The following is an 8361-nucleotide window of genomic DNA, read 5'->3' as shown; positions in this document are numbered from 1 at the left end:
CCAGTGATCCTCTCTCTAGACATAATAACTCTATTAGTTTTATCTCCTCTAAAGATTTACAGGATCCTTCAGTAATGCTTTTTAGCACTAATTTACATTCATTGTTATAGTAATACTCTTAAAAAGTATGAACCTTCAGAATGATGGAACTCTGAAAAACAAGTGTTTTCCACAACATTGTAGAAAAGTACTTCCCTTAAGGAAACTTCTTAATTCAAGTTCTGCCTCTTAGGATAACCTTCTTGGGTTCAAAATCCAGCACAACCCTAATGAACTATGCAACCACAGACAATTTCCTTAACTTACAGATGCCTCAGTTTCCTTACATGAAAACTGTGCTGCTTGTTTTATAGTTCACAATGTTTTTCAGAGACCTAAATTAATTACTATATTTCAATGTTTGAGCACAAAGTTTGACACATGGAAAATGTTTTACATAAGTTTGTGAGCATCACTAATATTTTTAATATTTTTTGTTATCATTATATCAGAATTTCTCCTAGAACAATCATGTTAGCTGAAGGAAACCAGAGTGCTGGAGCCACATTCATCCTCTCAGGCTTTTCAGAGTACCCCAAAATCCAGGGTCCCCTCTTCCTGATATTTCTGACCATCTACACAGTCACTGTGGTGGGAAATTTGGGCATGATCATGATTGTCAAGATCAATCCCAAACTCCACACACCCATGTACTTTTTTCTCAGTGAGTTGCCCTTTGTGGATTTCTGTTTTTCCACTATAGTTACACCTAAACTCTTGGAGAACTTGGTTATGGAAGACAGAATCAACTCCTTCACTAAGTGCTTCATGCAGCTCTTTTTGGCTTGTATATTTGCAATGGCAGAAAAGTTCATACTGGCACTGATGGCCTATGGCTGATTTGTGGCTGTTTGAAACCCTCTGCTCTACACAGTCATCATGTCCCTAAAACTCTGTGCATCCTTAGTTGCTGGACCCTACACATGGAGTATAGTCTCTTCCCTGATACTGACCTATTTTCTCCTAGAATTATCTCTCCGTTGGTCTAAAATCATAAACATTTTTTTCTGTGAGTACTCTGTCATTGTCTCCACCTCCTGCTCTGAACCCTACATCAGTCAAATGCTTTGTTTTGTCATTGCCATATTTGATGAAGTGAGTAGTCTTGGGATGATCCTCACTTCTTATATTTTCCTATATCTTATATTTTGTTACTGTTATAAGACTGCCTTCTGCAGGTGGATACCAAAAAGCTTTCTCTACCTGTGCCTCCCACCTGATGGTTCTCACCATTTTCCAGAGGACTTACTCCTCTATTGTCTACCCAATTCCAAAATCTCAGGGCTCATTGTCAAAATAGGCTCTGTGTTTTATTCAGTGTTGATCCCCATGCTGAACCCTTTAATCTATAGCCTCAGCAACAAAGATGTAAAGGAGACAATCAGGAAGTTAATGAATCAACCAATAAAAGTTTGTTGAAGTTTTTTTTTTTTTTTATTTCCAAAGGAATCTCATTTGTTATATTTAGGATTATTAAATGTTTCCAATAGAGATGATAATTCAATTTATTTTATTCTCTTCATCTGGCCAGATTTTTAAATCTATTGTAAAAGACCAGGTATGTGATTATTTACATTCTATTAACAGCAATATTTAAGCAAATCACTTTGAACCACATGTGAAGTAATACAAGTGTAGTGGATTGAAAAATATTCCCCCAAAATAACTTGTCCACCAGAAAAAAAAAGTTCAGATTGTGAACTCATTATAAAATGGGGCCTTTGCAGATGTCAGTAAGGTAAGATCCAGATGAGATCATAGTGGATCATTCTGATAGAAAGAAAAGGACACACAGACACACAGGGAAGAAGGCCATGTGCAGATGGAAGCAGAGATGAATGTTAGGCTGCCACAAATGAAGGAGCACCAGGAGCAAGCAGAAGGTGGAAGAGGCAAAGAAGTCTTCACCCCTAGAAACTTGGAGAGAGTGCAGCCCTGCTGGCAACTATATTTTAGAATTTGTCCCCCAAAACTATGAAATAATAAATTTCTGTTGTTTTATGTCACTGTCCCTAAGTGTGTAGATAATGTGTTGTGGCTGCTCTAGGAAACCAATACAGCAAGTAATTATCAGACAACAAACCCAAATCACTCAGTTCATATACTGACATGATAAATGATGTTTTACACATTCTTCATCCTGTTTAAGTTATGAGAAAGTCTGGGCTATTTCTAGACTCTCAGCTTTATCTCTTTTATCTATTTGTCTATTGGTATCCCAGTACCACTTGGTTTTGAATACTGATTCCTGATTTCAAAAGTCACTCTCTTCTATTACCTTAGTAGTCAGTTTAGGAGTGGAGACATATTTCCTTAAATGCCTGGAACAATAAAAGAAAAGTGTCCCAGTCTTTCCAGATGAGTTTTGTGCATGTTCATGCACAACTTTAACACTGAGCCTGAACATCAGCCTGAGATGAGAGATCAGGGCCCTCTCAGGTCTTTCCTGTACATCACCCAGGCTTGGGTATGCACCTGGTCTTCTATATTCCTAGAAACATGTCTGATCTTTTCAAAGCATCTCATGACCCAGCTGTCTATCAAACTTTTTGTGGTCTATTTTTTGTCCCAATGGTAATCCATTTCCACAGGCAGCATTTTTGTTTAAATGTGTTCATTCCCTGGATAGACACATCAGCACTGCAAAATTCCCAAGATAGGTAACATAAAGGCAAACCCTATGAACCAGTCCTCCAGGGAGCCACCAGACTGGACAAAACAAATGACCACTATTCTTTGAAACTAAGGTCCATTTTGCTCCTTCTGGTACCATTGTCCATACCAGGACATGAGCTGTTGGCTCCAAGGCCACCACCAAACCATGGAATGAGAAATAGGACCATGGCAACTAAAAAACACAAAGCACTCTATTTTTTGCTGAGATTCAGTTCTTTGTTCTTAACAAAGCATACCCCTCCTTGCTGCAAATTTTTGTTAGTTTTTAGAGTATCAAAGAAAATTGATTTTGACAGTTTTTTACTAGTCTACTCCTTGCTTGTGTGGAGGGATGGACTTTCTAAGTTCCCTATTGTGCCATTTTTGCTTACATCACTCTTCAGGAAGGAAAAATGAAAAAAACTAAGAAAAATAAAAAAATTCAAGAAATAGTGACACATATTTTAGGTAGACAAAAATGATAGATTATAGAAGTCTCTGAGGAAGAAAACTAAAGCAAAACATTGAGAAAATGGTTTGGGAATGCAGGAGCCCCAAAAGACTTGTGACTTCAGGTTTCACACAAATAGTCTGGCTGTACCATCAATTGAGAGAACCCAATCTGAAACTTGAGGAAACAGGAGCTTGGGTGACACAACCCATTGATAGCACCCTTATGGTGCACATAGTGAGAGGGACAAGAGCAGAAAGTGGACATAGAGAGGCAAAATGTAAAATAATAAGTAATAATTTGCATAATAGGTATTCAAAAATCTTTTAAATTTTTGGGTGGATTAACAAAATTTATTGTTTTATTCTTCTCATTTTCTAGCACCATGCTAAATATACATAGCATCTTAGATACAACATCTCACCATCTAGGGAAAACAAAGTGATTAATCTGAACTTTCCGTTTAAAAAAATCAATTAGCAGTAGTTCATACACTTTAGTGATCATAAGTGTCACCCAAAATCCTTCTTTAATATAGAAATTATTGGATCCCATTGCTAGGAATTCTGATTTAGGTAATCCTATTTGCATCTGGGAATCTTCATAACCCAGAATTCCAGTCAATTCTGGAATAGATGATCCAGGGACAACCCTTTGATAATCCTGCATAAGCTTAGGTTTATTAATTCCAGAAGGCATCTTAATGATGTACAATAAAGCCTAGTAATCAATTTCATGTTTCAAATTTTCCGTGTAATTACAAGGAAATTCTAGTCATTAAAGAGGGTATAAGATACCCAGATTTTGCCTTAATTACTTGTTTTGAGGCTGTGAGGAATGAGTTGTTAGTGATTCTCCAGAGTTTGGGCCCCAAGAGCTATAGAGTTAGGTGCCCCAGTTAACTCAGCTTATAGAGAAACAGGGGGCAGTGGCCTGTTTCTCTGTAGCAGGTGAGTTACTTCAGATTTTCTTTGAAACAGTGAAAATATGATTTTCCTGATAGAGTACCTGGGTCATTAATTTTTCTTTTTATGTTAAGTTACTGTAATTGCTCTCCAAAACTGGGCACAATCATATTAAATAAGAAGTTCACAATCTGAAAATAATTGGATATATCACCCACTAACAACCATTTCACAAAGAATATGATAAACTTGCACCTAGAAATGGATATTTATCCATATCCTATTCATACACATCTTATATGGGTGCACGTGAACTTTCACAAGGATTGGTTCAAAGTGCTATTATTCATATACAAAGATAACTTTCTGGTTAGTGTTGCTAGAATGTTTGCCTGAAAAATCTTAACATCCAAGAGTTATGGGAATTCAAAGATGTTTTAGAAACTCAACTTGGTTTAGTATATACATAAAAGCTTTTTGGATGAGGTATGATCTTATGGAGAAAACTTGCTCCAGTAACTCTTCTCATTTTCTTTATAGAAAGTTGTAACATATTTGATGTTCACTCACATAAATCTCTTTGGCAGAAACAACCCTGTCCCATCATCTTCTGTTAAAAGAACTGTGGTGATGGCTGAAAGAAATCTGAGTGTGGAGATCACCTTTGCTTTCTTAGGGTTCACAGATTACCCAGATCTTCAGATTCCTCTCTTTTTGGTGTTTCTGTCCATGTATGTTATCACTGTAGCACAAAATCTCAGGATGATAGTAATCATAAAGATTAACCCCAAATTTCATACCTCCACATACCTTTTCCTTAGTCACTTTTCTTTTGTTGATTTTTCTTACTCTTCCATCATCACTCCCAAGCTGCTTGAGAACTTGGTCAGGGCAGACAAAAGCATCTTGTACTTTAGCTGCATGCTGCAGGTCTTCCTGTCCTGCACTGCTGTGGTGACTGAGTCCTTCCTGCTGGCTGTGAGGGCCTATGAACACTTTGTGACTTTAAACAGTGGCCATGTCACAGAGGCTCTGTGCCCTGCTGGTGGCTGGGTCATATCTCTGGCATATGTTTGGCACCCAGGTGCTCCTTTGCTTTGCTCTCCATCTACACTATTATGGACATAATGTAATTTGTATATTTCTTGTGAATATACTGCCCTCACTGCTGTCTTGAACTCTGATATACACATTCCCCACCTACTGCTTTTTGGCTTTGCCACCCTCAAGTTGGTAGTACTCTCTTGATCATCATCACTTCATATGTTTTTATTTTTGAGACTGTACTGAATATCTGTTCTGTCAATGGGCATTGCAAAACCTTTTACACCCAACTGGCTGCCATCACCATCTCCTATGGGACCATGCTATACGTCTACTGTGTGCCCAACTCCAAGGGCTCTGGACAAAAGTCAAAGTGGCCTCTGTATTTTACTTGGTGGTCAATTCCATGCTGAACCCCCTTATCTACAGCCTGAAGAACAAGAATGTCAAGGTGGCCTTCTGAAAGTCCTATTTTACTGAACCAAAAACAACCAAATATTGTTCTTCATCCCGATGAGTAAATGGGCCAGTTACAAATGCTTCTAAAGCATACAGAACTTTATAAGATGTTTTTATAGAACACTGTGAATTTAATAGATTGTGAACTGATAAGTTCAAATCCTTTCACAATGCTGAAGGTTTAATTCTGTGATACATTCCATAGGATTTTGATCCATAAATTACCTATTTCTTCAAGTTGTCTAGCAGCAAACAAACAAAAATACTACAAATAACAGCTGGGAAAGGTAAATATTGTTATAAGTAACTTGCTTCTTCAGCATTTTCTGCATGACACACTCTGAGATAATTTTTTCAAATTTTATCACATTTAAGACACAAAGTGATATCTGAGTCATCTGGGTTGGTGGTTTTCCATAGCTGGAGTTACCCATAAGAGAGTTGACATTTGGGAGAACATGTCCTTCCTTGAAGAGGGATCTGTAGAGTGCAAATTTGTCCAATACAGCAAGGAATAGGGAATCAACCAATCTCATATATTTCAGGTAAGAGTGAATGTCATCATAATTACCACAAAGAGTAATTTGATAGCAGACATCTAAATACAATATATTTTATGACCAGCAATTCTGCTTCTGAGAATTCATTTTACAGATATTTTGATGAACAGATGTGAAGGAACATGCATTTGGATATTTTGAAGTATTATTTCTAACAGCAAAAGACTGAAGGCTTCTAAATGTCCATTAATAGATATTTGACTGATAAATTATAGCACATTGAAGCAGCAATAGCATGCAAATTTAAAAATGTTAGGTCATTTTTGTATATACATAAATGGAATAGTCTCGAAAATATAGGCCTCCAGAAAAATTGAGTAAAAACCACTTAGTATTAAATAACTTGTAATGGGTACCATTTATGTAAAGACTGCATATGTGTGTCTCTCTGTGTATGAACAAGTACATTTTTATCAATTTTTGAACATTCATAAAAAATGTGGAAGTGGTTACCTCAGATTGCTAGGTTGAGAGAGAGTAGCATGTAGGAATTGATATTTTTTTACCTTATCATTTGATAATATTAGGTAAATGTATTATCTAATCAAAGACCTTCACATATAATAAAATGTTTTAATACAGAAATCAACAACTAAAAAATGTTGGTACAGCCTCCAAATTGTGTGTTTGCTAAGGTTTCTCTCTTTTTTTCTCTTTGTATGTAGATTGATACATACTCATATTTACAAATATACATATGTGTGTATAATATATTTATATTTTGTCTATTTAGATATTTGTTTGATGTATGTATTACATATTACATATATTACATGCCATATATAATAAATGTATATATGATTTATGTATTACATGCCCATGTATGAATATATATGCTTTTAAAAGAAATGCACAGTAAAATGCAAAATACACTATATCAAGAGCCAAATTATATTAGACTTGTAGAAAATGAACTGAATTACCATTGTTATAGGTTGAATCAGATTCCCCACAAAGACACATTAAAATCCTAACCCGAGGTCTTTGGATGTAAACCCAGTGTAAATAGGGTCTTTGAAGATATTTAGTAAAGGTGAGGCAAAACTGACTAGGTGGGCCTTAGTCCAATATGACTGAAGTCCCTATAAGCAGAGGAAATTTGGGAAGAGGAGGACACAGGAGGAGACAGAAGGAGACATCTGTCCATGTGACAGAGGCAGCAACTGAACTATGAAGTGCCAGGACGCCACCTCCAGAATGCTGCAGACATCAGAGAAAGCACAATGCTGCTGATGCCTTGATTTTGGACTTCAGGCTTCCAAAACTGTTAGAAAATAACTTCCTGGTGTTTCAGCCAACAAAGCTGTGGTATTTGTTACAGAAGCCCTGTCAAACTAAGGCAATCATAAAGATCAAACTATTTTTCAATTCCATAGTTATAAAAGAAAATTTACATAATGGGGTATATCACTCTTGCTTCAATAACTATTTTAATCACTTCCAGAAATTTTAATATTTTGCACTCTTAGTTGACATTTGTGAAAATATAAACATTCAATCTCTTCTCAAGTTTTGATTATAGCCAGTCATTCTCACTGATAGTTAGCTTATACTTGCAGAAAGTTTTCTTTGTGCTTTATTGCATGGAGAGTTACAGAGAGTGCAGATACAACAGAGAGTTAAAGGTATGAGGAATGGTCCAACTTCTGCCTTTAATTAGCAATGCAGGCTTGAAGTACCCACAATTAATCCCACAGTGCAAATATCCACATTGGTATTTTCTTTTGGAAGTCACATTCTATGTCAAAGCACATATTAGAATCTCATGCTAATGTCCTTTGTATTTTAAAAGATGAGTAAGCTAATACGTACAAAATTGCTTTGTAAACTACAATTATGATTTGAAAGTTATGAAAGATATTGACTTTCATCTGTTCATTCCTGAAATATTTTTTAGTATACACTTTGGCACTGAGCTGGACACTAACAATGCAGAGATGGAATACAATAGAGTGGGGAGTAGAGAGTGCAGTAAAGAGATACAGAAGGAACGTAATCAAATTAAAACATGTCCTTATAATAATTATTATAATTGAAGTATGTCCTTAGGTTGCTATATTTCTTCAGTATCTGTTTGCATGGGCAGATTAGTATGGGAATCACAGCAACTCCAGATAGCACCTTTGTAACCTGAGGAAATAGACTCTCTATGCCTTGGTTACTTCATTTGTGAAATGAGTGAATTCTTAAGAAATTTTGTTGGGGTTTTCATGCACATTACAGGAATTACTATTTAACTTAGCAATTA

At 36.1% G+C, this 8361-nt stretch overlaps 1 pseudogene; it reads left to right on the top strand.

Moving 5' to 3' along the window:
* Positions 1–510: 510 nt before the first annotated feature.
* LOC119533072 lies at positions 511–1458 on the top strand (annotated as a pseudogene).
* Positions 1459–8361: the final 6903 nt, after the last annotated feature.

This window comes from Choloepus didactylus, chromosome 4, assembly GCF_015220235.1.
Source record: "Choloepus didactylus isolate mChoDid1 chromosome 4, mChoDid1.pri, whole genome shotgun sequence".
NCBI lineage: Eukaryota > Metazoa > Chordata > Mammalia > Pilosa > Megalonychidae > Choloepus > Choloepus didactylus.
Note: the sequence above shows the minus strand (reverse complement) of the source record. Positions and strands in the feature narration are given on the sequence as shown.